At 42.3% G+C, this 25707-nt stretch overlaps 1 protein-coding gene across 6 annotated transcripts in view; it reads right to left on the bottom strand.

Moving 5' to 3' along the window:
- sdk2b (sidekick cell adhesion molecule 2b) overlaps positions 1-25707 on the bottom strand; it is a 233662-nt gene that overhangs the window by 99991 nt on the left and 107964 nt on the right. The window lies entirely within an intron of this gene.

The raw sequence follows: 25707 nt of genomic DNA, 5'->3' as shown, positions 1-25707 counted from the left end.
CCAAATTTTCTTCCTTTCAATTCGTTCCCGGTCACAGAAGGTTGCAGATTCTCCTTGAGGAGATAATGCTAAACCAATAGGCTCGTGAAGCTCAGAGAAAACTCTTTATTATTCTCCTATATATACCGGCTATGCTTTACAGATCTTCCACCATGTTTGGCTTGAAAACACCGCTGTGTCAGTGTGGACTTCTATCATTCTGTTCACTCATCCTGTTGGCATAGTGATTCATTTTGTACACTGAACCCTCAGAAAGCTATCTATGTACATACATCAGCGAGTGACAAAGGATTTATATAGTCGCCATTTCCTTTGGTTTGAGGTGATTATTCTTTGCCGCATTAAGCTGCAGGTGGTTTGACAGATTGGAGCAGAGACACTCAGAGGAGCAAAACAAGGACGAGGACTGTTCCATGCAAAATGGGGACGCTATGCTTGGTTTTTAAAGAATATTTGAAAAAACAGGATTTTCACTGAAACTAGAGAGATCCAAGCCTCTGAGTTTGAAGGTGGTTGTGGAGGGGGAAGCTATAAAGCACACCCCTGGATAAGCCTATGTTTTTTAGACCTCCATTTAGTAGATGAAAATGTCTCGCAAGAGACATTGTAGATGTTACTGAGTAATGTAAAGAGGCCAACAATCTTGAGCAGGATTTATTGGTAAAATTCTATAAAAATCCCTATGGTGAGCATGTACAGTTCATCACTAAGTGTCTGATTGCCAGGCTTCAAAGGCATTTACATGCAAAATATAACGTTGTTCCTTTTAAAAATTAATATAAAAGAGGGATTTGGGTACAGGCTGTAATACAAGTTTAAATCCTTTGCCACTTGAGGATGTGTAAAATGGATACAGACACTAAGAGAGGGAAACAGAAAGAGAGGAACTGTATAAGGATTAAAAAAAGAAAAAAGAATTGACCTCTTCTCTGAGTCCTTGTTAGTGAGGGCCAATAACCTCACAGTTGCTCCATCCCACGCTGCTGAATCGTTGGCAAACTGAAAAAGAGATTCTGGCACCACAGTCGCAGCACAAGAACCAACAATCAGTGCTTCTCCTTCCATTTGGCCTAATGAATATGCAAGCCAATAGTCTTTGCTGTATCATGCTGGGACTCACCAATTTTTCCAAGTACGAGGGAGCACCCTGAGGTGTAACAGTCATATCAACACACTGGGATAAGAAGCTAAATGCTGGAGGGGGAGTCGCCCTCTCTCTAATTCATTGGAGTTGTGTTTCTCTAGCCACAAAGGCAGAGTTGTCAGTGAGGGCTCCAGGGTTGATCAAACTTTCTTGGATGAACTCCAGCTGAATCACAACAATAATGGGTTTCAGCAGCACATTCACTCCCAATAAAACCACAGATCTTCATGACCACACCGCCGCCGTCACCACAAATTCAAATTTCACACTCATTTACGTTATGTTTCACACTCCTGGATAATTGATAAATGCACACAGAGTGTCAAATAAATAGGATGTGAGGGATTTACCTCCGAGCTATGTCAGCTCCCAACCTCTTCCATTTCCTCACGTTTAATCACATCCCATCATCTGCAAGAGGTAAATAAGTCTCCTCCAGGCAGCTATTTACATTTCACAAGTCTGTGTGTCTCTAATCCTTCCTACGAGGGTGAGATCCAACTTATCACAGAGTGAATCATTTCCATATACAGGAATGATGCCGAGGTGAAGAGGTATCCTGAGCGTTTTTGTTTTTTGCAGCAAATGGCCTCCAAGTTTCAGGCCTGCCCATAACACTTAAGACCTTTATTACAGGCACTTACCCACAGGGCTGGTCAGTGTTGGATGTGCTAAGTCACAGATAATGGGCCGAGACACACACACACACACGCACAGGTTATGGTATCATCTTTTCTCAGTCAGGAGAGTAAAAACTACCAGTGTCTTGTGCAGTGAAAATGTGTGTGTATGTGTGTGGTGTTGGAGTATGTTTAACGTCAGGTTGCTGCTATAGCATTATCATCAGAATGCACAGTAACCATGCAAAATATTAGCACATACAACACCCAAAGAGGAAGTGAGTGTGTTTGTGTGTTGTGCTCTGAATGCATGTTTGCGTGTATGTCTGCAGGCTGATTTCATTTCTTATTGCTTTTTCCAGCGGTTGAATGGGACAATTAGCATTCCGGTCCGTTAGCCTGGTCTCCTATGAGATGTCTCCTCATTTGAAGATGATACATCCCCTCAAGCTTGTGCGAGTGTCAGAAAGGGGGGGAGGAGACATTCAGTTTACGTTGGAAGGTCTGGAAGGTCGAGTTAGGAGAGCTGAATATGCAGTATTCTTCCACAGCGCAGGCTTTGAAGTGCAACGTTAACCTCAACCCTGACCCTGGCGTAAAAATATGGCCTTTGCTTCTTAGTCTATAATGTGAGCCAACAAAAACTTAGGTACAAGCCAGGGACAGATTTTGGCTGTATATAAAACTGACACAACACTGAACACACACACACTACAGCCATGGAAAAAATTGCTAATGCGCTACAAATGCAAATTACCCACACTTTAATACATAAAGACAGACTACACCAAAACACACACACATATGCACCACACACTCATATCGACCCTTTCTCCCGTGAGTCATCCGCTGCATCCTCATTCATCAACATTAGCACTCCACGCACGCACTTTTCCAACCTAAAAATATACGGGAGCAACATGCACACGCACACTCACACACACACACACACACACTCACAATTACTCTGCATCTTCCTCATCTTCCTCTAAATGGGCTGAAGGAGGACGTTGGGCCAGCAGAGGACATAGAGCTGCTCTGCACTTTCTTGCCAAGCAGTTGACTTTTAAGCAACTGGCACCCACAGCTCAAGCATTTTCTGATGGAACCGAGCTGATGCAAGAATTTGATTATTTCTCTCAAGATGCTCTCTCATTTACTCATTTGATTTTCTCTTTTCGTCAGCAACTTGCTATTTGCTTCTCTTGCTCCATTATCCCTTTGCTTTTCACTTAAAATCAGCCCATTTTACTTGTTCTTCTCCCCTTTTATTACCCACCCTTCCACCCTCTCCCACTTTTATATCTCCTTCTCTCTCTTAGTGCTTCTTTCTCCTTCTCTCTGTATTCTACAAGCTTATCCTCCAGTTTCTGATAAAAAAGTAATAAGACTTCTAATGGCTTCAATTTCCTTCCCTCTCCTCTGCTGGCAGTCCTTTGTGTATTGCATTCCTGAAGATAGCTTTTGTTGTTTCTAAAACAAAGGGCAAATGTGTGTGTGTGTGTGTGTGTTCTCATGGAAGATTGTGACCATATTCCATATATAAATGCAAGTAGCTGTTTGTGTGTGGAGAGAGGAGAGCTCTTGTCTTTGCTCTCCAGTGTTTGTTTGTATGTGCGTGCATGTTTTCAGAGTTTGTCTGTGTGTGCACTTCTCCCCCGTGATTCCACCCCACCACTTAGGCCAGAGGTTTAATTGAATAGTGGAAGTGGATGGCTGCTCTTGGCTTCAGCAGTAGATGCTACCCATAACGCCCCTTGGGCCATGCTAGGGGCTTGCCTCTGGCTATAAAACTTTCACTAAAGCACATGCATGCTCTGACCATAGGAGAGAGAGTGAATAAAAGTCTTGATATGTGTGTGTGTGTGTATGTGAGTGTGTGTATGGGAGGAAACAAGAGAAAAAGAAAATCACTGAAGGTCACCTTCCTTCTCCTCAACGGCTGTTCCCTTTTTTCCAAGCGCCATAGATCCACTTTTAATCTCCTCTGTGATCTCCCATTGTCATTTAAAGAGACCCAATATGGGTGTGGGCTTTGGTCCTATTGCACTCCGACACTCAGACAATGCCTTGTCCCACCATACATGATAAATGGGCCTAATAAATACGCCAAGTGAAATGGGATCCATTCACAATCACCCATATAATGCCAAGAAAAAGAATTGGCGTGAACATATTGTACAACCCAAACCTTATAAAATGCATGTCTGCCAATACTATATATTATTTTTAACCCCATTTTTAACTTTATACAAGATTCACCTTTACAGTATTTCACAGGTATTAAATCTGTCCTTTAAGTTTCATGACATGCAGGGCTGTTTTTGACATCTGCGATATACGTTTTGTACGTCCTGAGGAGATATTGTTTTATTCGTACATATGTATTTCTGGAGAGTGGAAGCATATAATGGTGAGAGGAAACAAGGCATTAATATTTTGTATGCAGCAGAAGTGGATACTAACATCAAGGTGTATTAGAAAAATCCGTTTTCATCAGACTTTATCACATTTTCTCTTTTTCTACTTGTCAGCGCAGCCAGTTCAGTCTAGAAGGAAAACTTCTTTTGCAATATTTCTCCTACTTTTTTATTTCTGGCGATTCTTCAGAGATCTACTTATGAACAAATTAAAAATGTGCATAACAACAAGCACTTCACAGCCACAGCTTCTTGGTAAATCTTACATATGTCACTGCTTCGTATCTCCATGAACATACAACTCAATACATACACACATTCAGTTTTTGTTTGCCAAACATTAATATGTGGACTGGCAGGCACAGTTCACTACGATTTGTGCACATAATAATAGTAAATGAAACATTGCTTGAGGAAACAAAAAGGGGAGCCAAATTTCTCTTTTTAAAAAGGCTGTCTGGATTTTTTTTTATAACAAATAACACAGTCTAAATGAGCCCAAGATGGATGTCACCTCTCCAAAGCACAGACTGACCCCGCGCTCTTGTTTCTTCTTCGCATCCCTCCGGGTATCACTCCCAGGCCGAGATAGCCCTTGAAAACGCTCCCCCTTGACTCACCTCTCTATCTCCCTTCCTCCCCTCTCTCTGTTCTGTCAAATGTATTCTCAAAATGAGCTGAGAATGAGTGGGACTAGAGGAAAAGGGGCTGTGAGTTAGAAAGAGAGAGGTGGAAAGAGGAGAGATATTAATAGTGACAGGGCAGAGCTATTGAGAGCCTGACGACGATACCTCTGCCTCTCTCTGAAGGTGTGGGGATGAGGTAATGGGTTGATGGTGACATCTAGAGAAGGAGGGATGGGGGCAGAGAGGTAGATGAAGGGCTAATGCCTATAGATTGTGACCTCTGGGGAGTGAAGCGCCATTATCGTGACAGGGCTGGGTTGAGAGGCCTCTAAAAGCCTGAGGTTCCAGCTCAGATCTAACTACCATCAGTCCCCAGACTAAGCTAGTATGGGTTTGTCTGGATAAGTGGACCTGACAACCTCCAACAATGAGGACTCCCTGCAGACTCACTACTACACTGGCATACCGTTTAGTTCAGCCAAGGGTATGTCGGCAGGGGTTTGTCTGTTTCCATTTGCGTCCTACAGGTGTTCTCATGTCTACGAACGTCACCATTAGGGGCGCAAGAAGAAGCCATTTGTCAAATGATTGCGCCATTTTTGATATATGAGTACAAACAAAATATGTTGCTTTAGCATGAGCTGACAAGCAATAAAAAGTGCACTGAAAATGACACCACATCCTTGGCCAGTAAAGATAGTCCAGAGGCTTCTGTACGTGAAGACAAACAGTCTATGTGTGCTTTCAGTATCACGGCTATCTTCTCGGCAGTTCTAAGGCAGCTTTTGCTTTCATGCAGTATGGATGGGACTGCTAGGGTGTTTTCCTGTACGAAAGTCAAAGGTGAAGCACCTGCTGGGCTGACACAGGACATCTGAGATGAAAGTACCTATACTCTATTGTCCACTTATTGTAAAATGTAACTTACTTTCACATCTTGTTGATTAGACATTGGTGTGGGTGCCTGTCAGGCTGTATAAAATCGACAGCTCAATTTATTTGGGTGGCTTCTGAGAAACTCTAGTGGGTTTACTTAGGCAGGGATGAGACTCCCACCAGAGATGCATACAGCCAACCTCAAAATAAGATTTATATTTCCTCACTGAGGCACCGGGTATAAATGCTCTTCTTCCTTGATGATATTTTCTCTCTCAGTGCTGTTCTCCAGCATTGCTCCCACCAGTGCAGGTTTTAAAAACACAGCTGCAGATCTCCCTTATCGAGGTGTCTCTATCCATAATGGTTCTGTCATGTTTGAACAGAGTCAAAATAACAGAGATCTATGTTCAAAAGCCCAAAAGCTATTACTATAAAAGATAGACGAACTGAGCATTATGCTAAAAGGGGCTGTGTACACATTTTGCCTGCATAAAAGCAAATGCAGCTGCAGAAATAAACAGGAGCAGTATGTTTTGCTATTTGCATAATGGAAGAGACTGTAGCTGTCACAGCATTACAGTTTAAGGAGACAATGGAGAAAACAAAACATGTAAAATGTAGAGCTCTTGATGTTAGAAATGCAGACAGTTTTTAATTTATTTATACACCTTGATAATATGTTGATGAAGAGACCCATCAAAGGGCAGACTTTTCCTTTTGTTCACTTCACTGCTGCGCCTTTCATATACCTGGCAGTTTCTGAATGCTGCTGTTTCTATCTTCTTTCTTTCACCCTGAGTATTTTTGTGTTTGAATATCAGTTTACCCAGGAAGAACATGTATACGTTGACTGGTAAACCAGTTGTACAGACTTTACAAACTTCCATTCATATGCAGCAGGTCCATTATCAGCACCCCCGCCTTTCACTCCTAACCTTCACTCATTTCATTAGCAATACAACATGCTGCTTTCTGATCAGGCCAAAGCCTTCTACATACATCTGTTGATCAACCTTCCTCTCTTTCTCTTATTGATATTCCTTTGCGTTCCTCCAAGATACAGAGCCAGTGAGGCAGCAGTGGGGAGGGGGAGGGAAACAATGAAAAGAGAGAAGTTCAGAGTGGGCCAAATGGCTGGTTGGCTTCAGGCAATGGATCAGCATCAGCTCTCCAGGAAGAGGCTGCATGCATTCAGTGGACAGACTCAATAAGGGCCAAACAACTTTACTCAGAAAAGGTCATGAAACCTCTGCTGATACCACACTGTGCCTCCCACCTGAGCCTGACAACTGGGGGTCAGACGCAAGTTTTGTATCAAGTGTTGTTGTGTATCTTTAGAGATGTAGACTCCTGTGAAGACACAGAAAAGAAGGAGGGCCAAAAGCCTCTGCACTGAATATCTCCTGTGTTTATTATCAAAAGACAAAAGTCAAAATATGTTTTCAAGTATTGATTTATTGTGATGGAGGAGGGCTTTTATTTACGTTTTCATTTTATTTTAAAAAATTCAGCACCTCAGGTTCGGTGTGCCTGAAAGTGGAGGAAGCTAACGGTTCAGTGCTGAATGACTCTGGTGTAGTTTTCCTGTCAGAGGTGCTGAAATATCCATGATAATGTTAAACTTGTCTGGCTGGTAATTTCCTTGGTGATACAAACAAAAGTTGGAATTTGAAGAGAAGTCAGCCTCCAGTTGTCTGCATGCCTGCCCGCCTCGCACATCAAAATAAGATACTTTCTCCATTTGTGCTGGAAACACCAAGTGGAAACACTTTGCAAAAATGCAGTGTTGCTTAAATATCAAGTGGGGATCCTAAATAGGTCACAGGCAGGACCGCTCATGTGGGTCCCAGTATGACAGAAGTCAGCATTTTCTAGTTATTGCATTCATAGAATGTAAATGGAAATTTCTGCACATGGTTTTGTCAAACAGCAATGAGCTCTTGCTTAAAAATAAATGCAGTGCATTTTGGGCTGAAAATTCCTGATGAATTACCAAAAACACTAAACTGTCACTGTGTTTTAAATGATCCACAGACATACTCTGACTGCTCCGACTACAGCAAGCATGGCAGGTCGAACTCAAACCAGGAAGGAAATCTGACACACTCCAAAGCAGCCTTAAAGAAAAGTCCGGTTCATAACAAGATCTTAACTTGCCTTCTCTTGCCTTCAGACACATCTTTTAAACAGCTTGCAGTCTTGCATCATAATATCAGGCTGACAGATTGGCATTTGGGTAAAACCAGTATTATCCCCAAACACAAGACGTAGACTAAATCGTCCATGCCGTCATTCATGAACAACTCCCTGGCAACTGGATTGGCTGTCACCAGTCCCCCATGTTGTATAAAACTGGAATTTCATTTGAAATCCTGACTAAAACTATGTTTCCTTTCCTCTTTACACTTGTCATAATAAGGAGAGTACTGTGTGTACTAGAAACAACATGCTTCACTGATGTACTGTTCCTGTCTGTCTCTGTGCTTGTGCCCGGCTCAAAAGACCTGTTGTTGGGGGGGGCGACATCACAGTTCCTCCATCCGTCTCATTCTGTCTCACCCATCGTTGTTCTGAGACGGGCGAGAACACAGGATACCTCCTCAAGCTATGTCCTTCTTCCTCCTCTCCTCCCACCTCCCTGCCTGTCGGTTGATCGATATGCAGCTGTAGGGAAAGCCATGGAAGTTTGGATCAATCTAACTACTGCTGGGGGCAACTGTGGCAGGATGAGGGAGCCAGAGACTGAGAACAAAGGGGGAGCTGAAAGCATGGGGCTGGGGGGGTTATATGATTCAGAACTTCAAAATTATAGCTTGGGTAATACTGATAGCACATGCAAACACAGGAAGGATATTAAAAACCCAAGGAAACTCATGTCTTTGTCTGATCTGTGCTCAGGTGCAAGCTGTGATCATAGTGGAACAGCTGCTGTCCGTGGTGCTGCACAGCAAAACACATAAACTTTAACAAGTCACTTTATGCCATATTCAGCCTTCGAGACTTTCTTATTTTATCCTAGAATGAGAAGCTACAACTTGGAGAGAGTTCGTGCTTGTTCATACGGAAACAGTCACCTTGTTTGAGGATTTCTTTTAGAAATGAGTTGGTATCTGGATAAGTCAACATACTGGGGCCGACACCTTTAAAATGTGGGTGTAAGACCTGCTTGGAAGTTAGCTGATTTATTAAGGAAGCAGGCTGAATAATCCTTTTTTAGGTGCTTGCATAAAAAATGATAAATGTTAGGGACTTAATAAAAGACAAAATGACTGTTGAAATGGAGAACAGAGACTTTATTGCAGTGAGGTTCAGCCTAATGCGACACTAACTCACACTGACTAATGACGGTAATATCGTCGGCACCTGTTGATTTGACTTGACAGTAAAACTGTTCCTCCTGTGTGTCCCCAGCGGTTGAAACAAGCATCTGTGGTAGTCAGTTTAATTGTTTGCGAGACCACATCTCTTGTGCGATGAATGCAGTATTTAATGTCTATAGTTACATATTGGTCTCTTTATCTTTTGTTTACTTGCTGCAGTATACACAGTTGTTTCCTCAGTGGGGGTGTAACTATAGTGCCTAGATTTATTTACTTGTATCTTTGTTGCAGACTCAAAACATCACATTTTATGCACTGCTAAGATGAAATATGTTGGAAAGAAGGCAATGTGGAAAGACATGCAGATATATGCCATCACAGCAGCGTATAAATTTATGTTTGTCTAAACAACAATCACTGTATGTTATTAGTGGATTCTAAAATAGAGGGCTTCAGAGGAATCCCGCTGAGCCTCAATGCAAATGTTAAAAGCAAAGGATGTTCTTACTCTAATGTGGGCAATCAAAATGATCTCTGCCTTTAAAGGCATTTAATAGGGCTTAATTATAGTTTATGTCTTCTAAAGGTTGCTTGTTAACCAGAGTATGAATATTTCTCTAGAGTTCAAAGAACTCATCTTATTCTCATTTGTAGAATAAGGAAGTGAAGTTTTGAATAGACGGTATCATTGTGTGCAGGAGTTCAAATGCTCATCTGTGGGAGCAGACAAAAACTGTCATTTGAATTTGATAGAGGTTCCTGTTCAATCTCAAAATAGTCTGGAAATATCACGAGGTTTCAACTTTTAGACTGAAACATAAACCATTAAAAAACAAACAAACCTTGAATAGAAAATAAATGAATAAATAAAATGAAAAAATAAAAGTTTTATTGCAGTAAAATATTTGCTTCCACAGTCACTTCAATTGCCAGGACAGGTTTGACTTGGTTAATGGGTGTCGATTGTGGCTGGAAGGTCATTAACGCTGCTTTGACTGCAAGAAGCTATGCATTACAGACAGAACAGTACACATGATACTTCATCTGCGGTTACCTCTCTGGGCAGTCACGTAATCAGCGTGGATAGATCACTTTAGTTAAACTCTACACAGTGTGGAGCGGTTTGCTCAGATGTCACAAGATCAGGTACAAATAGATTTTTTTCTTGCTTTTCCCAAAACCATCAATTTGGATTCAATAGTCCAGAACATTACTATTATTATTTTATTCTTTCCCAGCTCCTGTGCTGACTGAAACATCATAAATACTTTGTGCTTCAGGTCAAGACCACAGTTTTTCTTACTCAGTTCTAGAGTGTGTAAGGACAAAGCGTGTCATACACTGTACAGATTGTAAAGCCTCTGAGGCACTGTCATTTGTAATTTTGGGCTTTAGAAATAAATGACTTGACTCTACAAGATGTTGGTTCATTGTGCGTTTGACTCAGACAACCTTATCGATTTGCAGAGCTGGGTCAGCTGCGAGAAGACATTGCACAATTTAGCTCAAAACTCTCTCTAAAGTTTGGCAAAAGCCTAGAATCAGTAACTTCTCTTACACCAAAGCTGCCAAAGGACAGAGAAAATAGATATGAGGTGAGGGGAGAGACTGAGAATCATATCAGTTTTCCAACTGATATTTTCTTAGAAACACAGCTGGGGGGGAAAACGAAAAAAGAGAAGTTGTTGTTTTTTCTTACCTGCCACTGCTGATCTTCAATTCAACTCCTCCTCAATTTCCTCTGCCTTTGGTATTACCCCTTCTACTGGCATTATGACTAAGAGCATGCACAGTCAAGGATAACAGAATCAAACACACAACCGACATCAGAAACATGATAAAAATGATAGCACAAAGAGGAAAAAGAAGCGAGTGAATCATGCCTTCTTCTCGAGGCAAACCTCTGGAGACACAGAGCCTGCAGCTGCAAAGCCAGACAGAATGGATCTGTACAAGAATTAAAACAAAAAATAAAAAAGGACATCAAAGTGCCCTCTTATAACCTGTTTTGTCTCTTTGTCTCTCTCTCTCTCTCGGTTTCTCTCTTCTGACAACAGAGATGAAGTCTAGCTTTGGGAGCTCTGATTGGTGTCCACAGTGGGAGGGAGAACCAGAGAAAGACACGGTGGAGGGCCCTACAATGAAACCACATGAGACCAGCTGAGGCTAGGCTTAAACGACTGGCCGTTCTGAACTGAGCAGCATAAGCTGCCCGATTTGTCTGAACGGGCGGCCTTGAGGTGGCAGCCTGATGAACGGTAGAAAAATAAGAAATTTTCTGTAAACAGTGCTGTTTCCAAAATTTAAGTCCACTACTGAAAGTAGAAAATGGTACTCGAACCATTTGCTTCCCAGGTGTCCCTGGCCACCAACAGCAAATTTAATTTCTGTGCTAGCTTTCTTGTTGATATGATTTTGTTCTTGGAGCAAGTGTACCGCCTGACAAGTTCAAAATGAGCCAGAAGTTGATAGAAGCCACTTAAGTCCTGTGTGTTTTCTAAGGGTGTGTGTCGCACCCTTAGATGATTGGGGTTTCATGTTTTTAATAATAGAAGTGTGTGCTACATTATCAACACTGCCCACAAAATATGAATTTTCAGTTTTTTGGAGCTGTGTAGCTTCTGACAGAACGACACCATCGGCAACCGAATCACACATGTTCTGCGGACAAACAGAGAGGCAGACTTTGTTATGTCCCTCCTGCACATGCACTTTCAGGTATTTCACTTCACCAAATATACTGCTGACAAAAAGGTGAGAGGCGAGAGGCCAGAGGCATGGGGATGTAGATGGAAATGTAAATCTAATTAAGAAATAGGGTGATGAGTATATTCTTTCACATAGTATTCATAGACAAATACACCCACCCTTCCCCTGTCTTTCCCTTTCGTTCTAAGCACACCCCTTTTTCCTTTCTCGGTGTGCATGTTCCTGTCTCTCCATGTCTCCTTAGCTTTCCTTGTTTTTTTTTTTCTATCTTCCCCTCTCTATCTGCCTCTTCTCTCTCGTTCTCAGGACATGCAGATGACACGGGGCTTGACCAGACAAAGTGATTCCACAGTCCCGAGGTCTGCCAGGGAGAGATAGCTTAGACAGTCGTGTCACCGCTGTTAGCTAGAGGCAGGCTTCAGAGGGAGGGAAGACCAGAGCTGGAGCGAGGAGGAAAGAAAGAGGGGAAAAAAGGGGCGAGAGAGAGGAGTAGAAAGAAACGAGGCTTTTTGAAACCCACAGGATGGAACAAATGTTGAAATGCAAGCAGAGTTCCAGTATATAGCACTTGTTTAATGAGACTCAGAGGAGAGGGTGCTTTTAAATGTACTTTGTTTTATCCCTTTCCTTGAGCACCTCTATTAAATCCTAGAGGAAGTTTGCTGGCTCTGGATGAATGAGATGCACCCCTCAAAGAAAATCTGTACTGACCCACTTCCCCTTGGTATGTCAGTTACTGGAGGATGGCGATCCACACACAGTCTACTCTCCACCACCTCCGAGGCCTATACTTCAGCTAAAAATAGACACACACACACCCAGGCCCAGTTTCCAGAAACTTTGCAACTCTCAGATAACAATACACTGGCCGTTTGTTGGTCCATATTGATCTGGAAATAAGCCTTGCTTGGGTTTCTTCTGTTTACACATCCACTCATTCGTCAGGCCTTATAGTATTTCTCTGGTGAGGAGTAATAAAGCTTCAGATCAGATCTCCGATGACAGGAGGAGGATCACAGAGACTGACCTGTGTCCAGCTGTCACACATGCTGTCACACTGTCATCCAACCTCTGTGGTGGAATGTGCGTTATGTGTCTGTGGGTGAGTGACTGACAACTACTGACAGTCCTCCTCAGGTTATGGCCCACTGGCATCTGCCCAGGTTCATAAAGCAGGTGTACAGAATAAAGAAGTGCAGCAGTTGTGTGAAATGGGTTGTTTTATAGATTAAATCACTGTAGACTGATCATCTTTGGGTTTCTGTACTGCTGGCTGGACAAAACACAAATTTTGAAGACATCGCCGTAGGATATGGAAGCTTGTGATGGGCATTATTACACTATTTTATCTATTAGTTGCTATTAAAGTTTAGAGAGAGGAAAATTAGAGAAAAGAGGGATGTAATAGTTACATCATTAAAGCCAGCTTGGAGTCAAACAACAGACGCTAAAAGAAAAAGAAAAATGACCGTGGCAATTGATTTCAAAAAATAATGGAGAAACCATCAAAAGCAGAACAAAAGGGCTCACAATCATCTGGACGTGGGTGGCATCTATTCTGGATATCCACAGAGTGCTTATGAGAGGTTCCAGTTATCCCTCCAGATAGGGGGGGGGGGTGCATCAGTAACAGGCACCTGAAGGGGTTCCTATGCATTTTATTATACAACCACACACACCACAGCTGTGTCTGTGGTGTGTGTGTTACTGTGTGACAGAGAGAGAGAGACAGAGAGAGAAAGAGAGCAAAAAAGTCGACACAGGGACTTGGAAATGGCGCCGTTGCACAATGCCAAATGGCCAAGCCATTACCAGATGGATTCACACATGCGCGCACACACACACCACACACACACACGAAACATCCACCAACATGGGTGGGTTGGCACGCAAAAAGTACGGGTGCTACACCTGACAGGCATCCAGCACAGCACACACACACACACACACTGGGCCCCCAGTGCACATGGACATATTGGCACAGTAGTAAAACTTGCACCATCCCTGTAATTTATCCAACACAGACACGCATACCAACACATTCCCACGGCTGTCTGGCCGGGTGTGATGCCATGTGGTTCGGTGTCACCTGACAGGCATATCAAAGTCCGACACACATCGGCGCTGCAATTCCAGGCTGGTGATGGAATGGAGCGCTAATCTGGCGGGAAGGCAGGCAGGAGCTGCTTCTTCAGGGCATGGTGCCTGCTGTTAAATCCCTCTCTACCTCTACTGCCTGGCTGCTGCAGTGGCATGCTGACCCCTGGCCCAGTTGTTCTGCCACTATTGATGAATGAGGAGGCAGTAGTGTAGAGTATGAGTCATATAAGAGAGAGGATTGTGTTGGTGTGAATGCGAGTGTAGGTGGCTGAGACTGCCGAGTGAATGCGCGTTAGTATAAGAAAACGTTGCGTGTTGGTGGTGTGTATCAGTATGAACTATACTTGTGACCGTGCATCCTGCCTGCAACAAACAAAAGCAAAGAGCCAATGGAAGTCCACTCATTTCCCACAGAGCTGAGTGAAAGGGGGAACTCAGCCGACGTGTGGATGGTCATAATAAATGTCTGCCCGTGTAAAGCAGCTACGACTTCAAGTTTAATATCCCTCCACATGCAGTTGCAGTTCTTTCCTGTGGTTTTTCAATAAATGCTATCTACTCAGCACTTACCAGCAAGGCTTTCAAAGGGAAATAACATTGTATCATGGAAGATGGAAACACTTAAAAAAAAAAAAAGCAGTCAGACAGCCTTTGAAGAAATGCTCCGATTAGTCAAGCTTATGTGGAAAAAAGGTAAATACATACAGTAACTATTAGGCAACCTGTCCATCACAGTTTACCCCTGATTACATAAGGGCTACAGCTTCCCAGTGTAATGAGGCATTTTGTCAACATTTTGGATGTCCTCAAACCTGAAATAAATAATGTGGCTCATCTGACTGTCTGAGTGCATGTTTCTTGGCCTGTTGCACTTGTTCTGTCACACCTCATCCCACATTTGTCACCACTTCAACTTGTCTTTCTTCAAAAGCCTGGCTGTCTCACGTCTTGTTCTCCGCTCAGCAGGGAGGCCTCAATCAGTTCTCTGCCATTCTGATCTTCATTCAGGTGAATAGGAGCCCTGATTTAAGACATGACTGATTTAAGGCAGCTTACTTTGCATTGTCTGCACGTGCAGCTACTTATGGTCATGTCCAAAAAAAAGCAAAAGCAAGGCAGAGACAGAGACACAGTCAACACTAGGCTGAGAATTTGATTATTGACCACTGTCCTCCTACCATAGAGAAAAACGCAGCCTGAGAAAACAAGAGTTTACATATTGACACACATCTGTTTGTGTGTCACTTGACCTTGTGGTCAGCTTAGATCAGAGGCTAACTGGAACTCCAAAATCGAAGAAAAGCTCAAGCTCTAGGAAGAGTCATTTCGGCAGCTGTGTCAATACACGTCAATGCTAAACACATCCACAGCATGTGAAGAGCTGTGGTGCAGGGGACATAATGACCAGTGACTGGGTTGTGCTATACAACACTGAGATGCTGATTCCCTTATCACTTTTGGCTGCACTTTTTTTAATCCAGATGCAATCACAAGCACAATACCCTTTATTTTAACCCCTTTTACTGATCTAATGTATCAGAAAAAAATCCCCATTCTTCTCATGCAGATGTGCATATGTGTTTCCGTGGTTACTGAATGATCTCAGATAATTACATACAAGGTTGCTTCCTTGACAGTTGCCATTAACGGCGGCTGGAATGTGTCAAGCAGCTTTTGAATTAAAAATTTCCCCTGTCTCCTGTCACATCATCCTGTGATTGGTCTGCTTATCATTTGCACCACAAACAAACCCTCCAAGTACACTTGGAAGTGAGCCGAGGCACTCATTGTTTTGTTCCAACCACACAAAGCAGGATAGGTGTGAAATCCACCTTAGACAGCCTGGGCTGGAATGGGAACATTTTTTTTGTCCGCCTGTAGGAGCCCCTTTAAGACACTGTATGTGAAAATGGTTTATGCAAATGAATTTAATTGCTATGCATTCACACACAGTAATATTGAGTATTCCAATTGAAATTCAAGCCACACTCTTTACATTATTTACTCTTGATGACATGATCCCAGTGTTTGTGTATGGGTGCGTACACACAGTATGACTGTATGTGTGTCAGAACCTGAGCCTGGCGCTGGGCATGCTCAGAGCTCAGACCTAGTGGCCTGGGTCTGACTGCACTGAACAGCTTGGTGACTGGCCTGAGTGCCCAGTGACACAGGCAGCTGGTCCCTACAGACCCGCTGGCACTGGTCAGCCTTGTGTATTGTGTGTCAGTTAGTGGGCATGGTGATGCGTTTGCAAATGCCAGCAGCTGTTGTCCTCACACCAATTTCCCCTTTCCCACAGACACACCTGTACAGAAATATGAAGTCTGGGTTGGAACTGGCATCTGGCACATTAATACCTTTTTTCCCCCACTCTTTGCCCTAGTCAGCACAGCACTGCAGGCAGAGAAACATTTGTCTTCAAAGAGTCTTCAAACAACCACTGTGCTAAACTTAATCAAAGACATCACAGACAATAGAGGAGCAATAAAACAGCAGTCCTATCAGCATTCAACCAGGGCATATATCCCACATGCCCAGAGGGTTACAGCAGTCGGCTTCACAAGTCAGCGATTTTTCAAAGCAATATCTCCACTTTGTGTCCCACCTCCAGCTTCTCTTCCGGTGAATCAGCTGATGCTGGTAGTGTGGAACAATTCACTCATCTGGAATGCTTTCTACTATTGACTGAACAAGGATTGCACTTGCTGGCTTCAAATGAATGAGTGAGGTTAAATGGGAGGACTGGATTATCGAGCAGCTACTCTTCTTGCAAAGGCCTCCTCTGGCATTAAAGCTACAACTTAGCACATTCACACTCCAGTAATGAATAACTAAGGAAATATAAAGGGAAGAAGTCTGGAAGAAGGCATGCCTGCAATGAGCGGATGTTAACAAAAATATCTGGACACAGACTTCAATAGTACAACAGTCAGTCAGAAGCAGAGAATATGAGGTGTTTTTTCTTTCAACTTGCTTTCGATGGCTACAGTTTGTCTGTTATGTGCACTGATTAACCACTGTTTGCTGATGACTGTTATTTTTGTTGCTTAACCTCTGCTTTGTATACGCCTGTTTACCGTAGTTCTATACAACCGTGTGTGTTCAGTCAGATTTATTATATTGAACAGTATTGTATGAGATGAGGTAACTGATGTTATCAGTTATGATCAGACTTTTGATCCAAACTAACAGCTTAACTCTAACGATGGCAATTTGTTTTGTCCAGGCCAGATGAAATTTGGTACGGATGCCAGTGGACTCCAGATGATGAATTGTAATGACTTCTGAGGTTGTCATTTCAAAGTTGGCTTTAGTGATTCTCTAAATTTACATTTAGCACATCAGCAGATTAAAGTATCAGCTTCGATTAATGCTTTGATTTATGATCATAAAAACATTATACATTCTCATTTGTTTCAGTGTACTTTGTATTTATGACTACGTAATAAGGAAGGATGTTAGCATGGAAAATAATAAACTAAAATGGTGAATATGACAAGCAGCGTCCCAGAGAGCATGTTAGCATGCTGACACGAGCATTTAGCTTAACGTACTCGTCGCCTCCTCAGTTCAAGCACCCTCTCAGTTCAACCAGTGAATGTGAACTGGACTTAAGGATCAATCTGGGAACTTCAGTGGCAGTTTTTGCTCAGTGCTGGTGCGGATCCATCCTTTCACAACTTGTTAATAGCAGAAAAGATGAAGAATGTAAGAATAAAAGGTTGCACAGAATGAGTGTGGGTGGAGCACAGGAGGGGTGCAGCAGTGAAAGATGTAGAGTACAAGGAAATGAAGGTGTGAGTGGATGAAAAGAGAGAGAAAGCCCTCCTTATTCCTTTCACTCAGTACTTTGTAGTGCTCAGATGAATAGTATGGCCCAAGGTTGGAGCAGCATTAAGTGCATTCGACAAATGGGTCCCTGCAGAGAGACCTGCAGGTGTCCAAACCAAAAGTGGACGTACATTAGGGCCTCTCTTTGTCATCCTCTCTCTTTCGCCCTCTCCCTCTTTCTCACAAACTTACACACACCCACCCACACACACACACACACGTTCTCATGCACAGGAATACACACACATCCACACCCACATTGTGGCTGCTGCCAGTAAGACTTTTGCTTCGTCAGTAAACAGTTGACCGTCCTTGTCAGTAAAATGTTTATGTAGCTGGCCATAGTCCTGGTGAAGCTGGCAGAGGGAGCTGGCTCTGTAGATAAGACTACAGATGAAAGAGGATATATAGGATGATAAATAATGACACCAAACCACCAAAGAATAATTACACAGAGAAAAATAGAGAGAAAGTGGAATATTTAAAGTCGCCACGGAGAGATTAGCAAAGTGTGTCTTTTTAAGACTTGGCCCCTCGCCATGAGACGAGACTGATACACATCTGGGCTAACTGCTGCTCAAACTGTTCTCACCGGAGCCAGACGGCAGAATGAGTCAGTGTACATGCTGCAAGGTCAACTCACTGTGGAAGTATTTTGGATGATGGTGCAGAAAATGTGAATACATTCTCTTCTAATACTAACACATATAAACACTCAGCCCAGTCAGTTTTTCTCAGTCACTTCATCCAAATCGTTTGGATCAGTCAGTCCTCCCTTCTTTCTCACTTTGCTGCCCTTTCCTGCAGACACTTCCTGGCATTGTTTCAGATCATAAAATGACAAGGAGATGGACAAACAACAAGCAGGTAGTAATCATCTCTTCCACACACACACACACACTGCCTTTATGTCACTGATTTCAGCGTTTCCTCCTTTTCCCTTCATTAGTCACTGTTTTTTGCCTTTTTTGGTTTGTTTTACATTTGAGAATTTTAATTTTAGGAAACATGTTGAGTGCAAACAGGGAGCACATCATGTATTTTTAAAAAATAAAATATAACAGTACCGTCCTTTTAAATAGCTGCATTTAATGCAGCAGTCCTGAAACTGGCTTCTGATGATAACTTTAATGTTTGGCATCAGTCTGTGGACACTTCTGTAGTTACTTTGCCAACTGAGAGAAAGCCAGAAGTTCTCCTCATAATTATAACTAGCATGCTGACCTGAAAATATTTTCCCACTTGGCTGTTCATATTTACAGTCTGCACGATAAACAGAGTTGCACTGTCCCATCTCTCTGTCTTCCAACTTGGTCCTCCAACACTTGTGATACTCTCTTCCTCATTCCTTCCCACACTTTTCTCAGACTCAACCGTCTTTCCCTTAGAGAGCTGATCCGTCTTTGCTCCAGGTTGAAGCTGTTGCAAATCCATTACATCAGATAAAAAGGGGGGGCAGAAATCTGATGCTGCTTTACATCCCCGTGGGGTTGACAGAGAGGAGCAGATGAAAAATGAGGGATTATTCCACTCTCTCCTTATTAAGTCTCCACAGGAGGAGGTCCGTTGCAGCCATATGTCCGGTCATCAGCTCTTTTTGTAATCTGATTGAAATGTGGTGGGAGTAGAGATGACATGGGGGGTACGGCCCCTTCCCCTGTCCTCCCCATGTCTGAATCTCTGTCAACAACAAGACCATGCACAAAATAACACAAGAGTGGCATGGCGCCAGGTCGGTGGTAGGCTTACATTTTTCAGGCCCCACAGTGAGCAAAAGGCCACTCAGCCAACTAATAATCCCCTATTTGAATAATGGCTTCTATTCTATTTCACCCCCAGCTTCTCTCCATTTAGGCTGGTTGTAATTTCCTCTCTTATCTGGGGCAGAGCTTGTGCAACTTATGAGAGTTCAATCTGCATCTCTCTGCAGACAAATTGAATACAAAGTGAAAGCAATCGTGGATCATTTTCCCCCTTCCTCCACCTCGCCTTCTTTGTCTATCTCTGTTTGTCTTTGCCCCAGTCTTCTACTTCTACCTCTCTTCCTTCCCTTCTGTTGGCTGTCATCCTGAATGCTCTGCCACCCACCACTGCAAAACAGCCACCTTGCATTGTCACAGCAGACATTTAAGGTAAAAGGCCCTGAGATGAAACAATGCAAGTAGTCAGGCTACATTACCCTTTTCTCTATTTCCATTTAGCTTACCCAACAGAATCCTTGTTGGCAGAGGAGGACGAGAAGGAGACGTAGAAAGCAGCGCGCAGCAGAAGATACATCTCCTCTCTCTTAAAACATTGCTGAATAAACTCTGGTGCGGTGGATGTAAACAGGAGCCTGTTGCTAGAGGATGCAAAGCAAAGTTCATCTGCCACCATTATGATAACAACAACTGCAGCAACCCTGAACACCTGACAGAAAGTCACAGCCACGGTCAGAAACGCTTCCAAGACATCCTGTTGTAATGGGATTTGAGGCAACGCTGCACTACAGCTACGCTTACAACTTGGAACAGTGTGTAACTCTCTTCGCAGGACTTGGAGAGAGGAGCAAAAGTAATCTGCCTTTATTTTTTCTCCTGGGATGTACCGCTGACTTCCACAGAACAAACACAACAGAGTCATACTCACAGCTCCCACTTCTTCCTCCTACTCACACACAAAATATTTTGCTGAATAAAAAGTTTGATGTTTCCCTGCTTGACCCAACTTCAAATTGCTACCCACTGCTAATGTGACTATTGGGAGTTTTACTGATTAGTCAAATAATTCATGAATTAATAAAGGGAAAAAAAATCAAAGGAAGAGTTTGACATTTGAGAAATTCTCTTTCTTGTCGAGAGTAAGAAGAGAAGATTCTTCTCATCACTGTGAGGGAAACCAAAAAAGACTCCAGGAATTCACACAAAATCTGCCAATGTGGCACCTTCCCACAGGATTCCTACAGTTTGTCTGCCTCAGAACATAAACCGCTGTGAAACAATAAGAAAACAAAGTCTGATTTTGGTCCTCCGTTCACTCTGTAGCTCAGTCGACCACAAGCTGGAGAGCAACACTGAATGTAAGCACAAATCCTTAAGTGCAATTTTAATAATAATCTTCAACCTCTAGATTTACACTGCCATATGTGCAGCCAGAGAGCGGAGGTTCATTTTTACTGTACTATATGCTATACTACTTATTATTTTTTCACTAGTTAAACAACCATTTCTTTCTGGGAAACAGACTTGATTGACTTGCTAAAAAAACGCAGTCAAAAAAAGCTGAATGCAAATACTTTTAGTACAATATTTATCTCCTTTACTTTGCTGGACTCTCACTACTATAAGCCACTTATCTTGGCTGCATGTCTGGGACCGAGGCTTGTTGGAAGTCAAACATATCACTGTCAAATTGTTCTTCTTCCATATATAGCTCATTGGGTCAGAGGAGGACACATCACTACAACGCCCTGCTGTTTGACAAAGCAGAATCTGTAGTTAGTGCGAAGTTAAAATATCTAGACGAACATCTCTCAGGGACGTGGGCAGCACTTCATTAGAAAGTCTTTTTCTCTGTCTCTGTTTCTCTGACCCACTAAGTATTCTGGGAAAAAGTTGTGACTTCACAGCTGTTAACTGAGACAAAACCTTAAGCGCAATCTAGTCCCTTCAGTCCATTCATTCTGTACTTGTCAGAGAAGACATATTGAGACGCTGAACCACACTATATACATGTCCATCACTCTACGCTAATTATGAGTCAGAGCTGACACAACAGTTACTGAGACATTAAGAGAGTGGAGCAAACATCAGTGTTTGTTAACTTCTCTGAGACAAGTGACCCTGTCTGGGCAACCGTTAAAAGAATTCACCGTGGATTAGCTTAGCTCATTAGCAGCTTGGGTGTTTAATGTTTGGTCACCGCAATTAAATGTTTCCCGCTGGCCAGTGCACAAGAACTTCTGTAAAACAAACTCAGCACTTTCATCCACCTCTGATCAGGGTCATCATGACGGTATGAGTATCTTTCAGCTCATTGTGAAGGGGTCCTGACCTTCATCCTGGGAGTCAGGAACGCCGAGGGTTCAGAAAAGGACGCAAGGGATACAAAATAATCAACAGGATGGGAAAGAAGGCGATGTTATAAATAATAAAGTTAAAAAATAAAGTTGTATTTGACTGACTCATTCGCAAATCTTTTGTTGCAAAAAAAAAAAAAAAAATCTGTTGAAAAGTCGGAGAGTTTCTTTTCTTCAGAGCTTCTTAAAATGATTTGAAAGAAACAGTCCAATGAGGAAACATCGATCTGTGCTTGAACTGTTCAGAGCTTACACTTATTCAACCTGTGACGAGTTTGATTGGAAACCTGGAAACCAGCAGTTTACAGGGTGACAAAAGATAATTTCCAACGTTTTATCAAACAAACAGGGATATATGAACACCACAAATTGAAGGTGTACTGCCTGTGATAATGCACTTTTCCTTTTAGGCATGTAGGTCGGATGTAATGGCACCGTAAGGCACTTTGGATAAAGGGTTGAAATAAATGTGCTGTATGGTAAAAGGCCTGTCGCCTCAGAGTCTTTGCATTCATGCTGAAGTTCACAGACTGCTGGGCTGGCATTTTATCAGCATCATGCACTGGCTACTTTCATGTCAATTAATGAATTTTTTCCCCTCTTTTTTCTGTGTGTGAACAAGTCAGAAGCACTTACTCAGCAAAGCGCAACAAAGTTACGTGACCTCCAGTTTGATTGAGGACTCCGTTCTTTAAATACGTGGGAAACAAGAAAGGTTTGCACCCAAGACACCGATTTGCTTCCTGCGAAATGCCTTCCTGTCTGCGGAGCAGAACTTCTGACAGTTCTGCCCGGCAGTCGGGGGGTCTGGGGCAATACTGTTGTGGAGCAAATGATAGGGTTGAAGAGAGCTTGATGGAGGGGTGAGCGAGCACCACAGAGGGAGTACAGACGCAAGCAGGGGGATGAAACTGAGACGGGAATGAGGAAGAAGCGGAGGTCAAAAGCTCGGATAACTGCCTGCTATTTGTGTGCCTTGGCTGTTAAGACGCTGCCTTTACTTGCTAAACAGAAAATATTCATCATCATTCCAGTCATTAGTCATGCTGTGTGTGTCTGTCTGTGTATTTTTGCAGGTGGCCTGAAGTATCAACAATGCAGACATAAATATACTGGCATCTGTTACTGCTTAGAAAAAAATAGATACGGCAACAAGTGCCAATGCCTTAGAGTAGAGGAAGTAGGTCACTGCAGTGGTAACCAATAAATTCAGCATTCAAAGGTAGGAAAGTAGAGAATAAATAATAAAATCTGTTTATTACCTGTTTGTATATGCAGCAGCGATGGGCAGGAGCAGAGAGAAGAGAGAGAGAGAGAAAATACATGTCAGAATAACCAGAACAGATCAGTTCATTAGATTAAAGCAAATTAAAAAATCAGCAAATGTGCAGCCTTTCACACGACACATTTCGTTTTCCAAACAATCGAGATGCCCACATCCATGAACGACATGCACATCGTTCATGTCCAGATGCTGAGTGACTCGAAACACACAGAATGCTCACACTTAAAAATAGTTTTCTTATTACAGTTAGAGAGACTGCAAGGCCCTGAGCCAAGACTGGTTCTTCATCAGGCAGCGATACATCAAGATTCATGTCACATTTTAGTTTACTGCTGCAATCATTCAGTACGAGCATCATAACGCTGGTTCTTAAGTCCCAAAATAAAGGGAAAACAAAACCAGACCACTGTAAAGTTTTTTGTGCAGTGTTTCATCTCAGTATGAGTCCAGTGTGCATTCCCTACGTACCACAAAGACTGGCAAGGAACCACGTCAGTTTGAAATACTGCAGGAATAAAACTGAGGCTGATATTAAGTTAGGCAAAATTGTAAAGTCAGAATAATTACAGTCTGTAAAGTCTCCAAGCAGTGATTCATGGTTAAGGATTTGAGGCTGTGAGGATACACTAAATTGGCTTCAACTTGGTGGAGATTTGGCACCAACACTCGAGCATGACTGTGGATGGGATTAAAATGAAGCATGATGATCACAGGCTTCAAAATGTTGTCCCTATAGCCTTGAGTAAGAAAGAAAAAAGCTAAGTTCCCTGAAGAATTGACGATGACAAGTTTTGATCATACTTAATACGTCTCATTCTGCACCTTATTGTTACTATTGTGGCTGTCACAGCTTTCTTTGACATTAGCTCGAAAACGAAGCATGTTTGGATCCATCAAAGAGAGAGTTGGGAGGACAAGCTGTGCTTTGTCCGCAGGTTTGGTAGCTTAGCAGACCTTGAAATGGAAGACATTGATATTCCAGTAGTCACCCACTGTGTTCCAGGCCAACAAGGTGTAAAACAACCCATCAAGTGAAAACTACAACACTTTGCACCACTTCACACTGTGAATAACAATCTTGGCAGTCAAATAAGGAAATTTAAGGCTAACTTTTGAGTGCTGCCTTTCATGAGTTTCAAGCCAACAAAATAAAACACTGAGGAAGAGATCTTGAAAGTCAACAGCAATTTTTTTCTCTCTTTGGTGCATTTATCTCTGTCTTTTCCTCCCTGTCCCTCATCGTCTCCCTCCATTGGTGAATCAGGAGGTGTCGCAGATTAGGCAGATAACCGCTGATCTCTTCAGATCCAAGTTCATCTAACTCTTCTATAGAGTGTCACTCTGCACCACGTTTGTCTTGGAGCTCTGTATTGTGGAAAACGGTAGAAAATTGGCTTTCCCAGGTCAAACTGTCCCCTTCATAGATCACCAAGATGTCCTTCAGATAGCCGGCATGCGTCCACTGCCAAGGCAGCGCGCTCGAATAACTCTCCCTGATAGCTCTCTTTCTCTCCCTGCACTATCAGGAACCAGTTGAGCTAATATCAGATCGAACTCCTTGTATGTACCCAACACTGACATGGATTACCGGAGGACAACAGAATAAATTCGCCAAGTTTGAATATGGATGCTTAAACGGTAGTGAAGAAGGGATTAGTCAGTCAAGAAAAATTCTATTCTCTGATTGTTTTCAAGAGAAGAAAAGACAAATGCATTTACATTGTGAGTCAAACAAAAGAAAGAAGCTGAGAAGTTTACCTTGGACAGTGGGGTATTGTGATGAACGATTTTCACTATTAACAATTAACAGAAAAAAATCATGATGAACGTATGTGTATCGATGTATATATGTGTGTATACATATATCACTATTCTATAAATTATTATAGTATATTTTGAAGTAACTAGGGAGAAGGGGTGAGATTGAATAAGCTTTGGCTTCTTCCCACTCCTTTTGAACATAAATAAGTGTTAAGTCTTGTTTCATTGTGTGATTGTTTCATTTCTTTTTTGTTTATCTATGTTCAAATAAAAATAAATATCAAATAAAAAATAAAAAAAATCATTAACGGAAGCTAATGACAGTGGTGTCGCATTACTCTCTGAACAGGTAGATGCTGTTTGCTTAGTTCTGAATTGTGCTGAAAAGAGAAGCAAAGGTGGAAGGCGGCGATGTTCTGTCTTGTCTTTCTTATCTGCCCTTGCTACTTCTGTTTCCCTTCCTGTACACTGGCATCTACACACACACACACACACAATTTTTCCAGTCATTATTATCTTTCCAGACCCACCACTTGCAGGTGTGTTGTGAATTATCTGCGGAGCAGCTTCAGATGAAGTGGCTTTTCTCTCTATCCACTCTCCTGCACAGCAAAATCAGCATACCCAAATCAACTCTATCAGAGTTAATTCCAACACTTTTAAAGTGTCTATATGGGTCCACACCACAAAGAGTTAATTTTACTCTTTTTGAAGTGTTGGTATCTTAACACTCTAAACGAGTTACTATTCACTATTCATAGAGTCAAAATCCAACACTTTCCAGCATTAACCAGTGTTAGTTTTTCTCAACTCTAGTGTATAGTGTTAGACATTAACTTTCTCAGTGTTGTTTGTTTACTACTACAAGTGTTGAATCTAATTTACACTGTATGGTGTAAATATACTTTTTTTATCTGATACATGTCAACTAAACTATGATTAAAAAAAAGAG

Source organism: Scatophagus argus, chromosome 21 (genome assembly GCF_020382885.2).
Source record: "Scatophagus argus isolate fScaArg1 chromosome 21, fScaArg1.pri, whole genome shotgun sequence".
Classification (NCBI taxonomy): Eukaryota; Metazoa; Chordata; class Actinopteri; family Scatophagidae; genus Scatophagus; species Scatophagus argus.
This window is presented reverse-complemented; position numbering and strand designations above follow the sequence as displayed.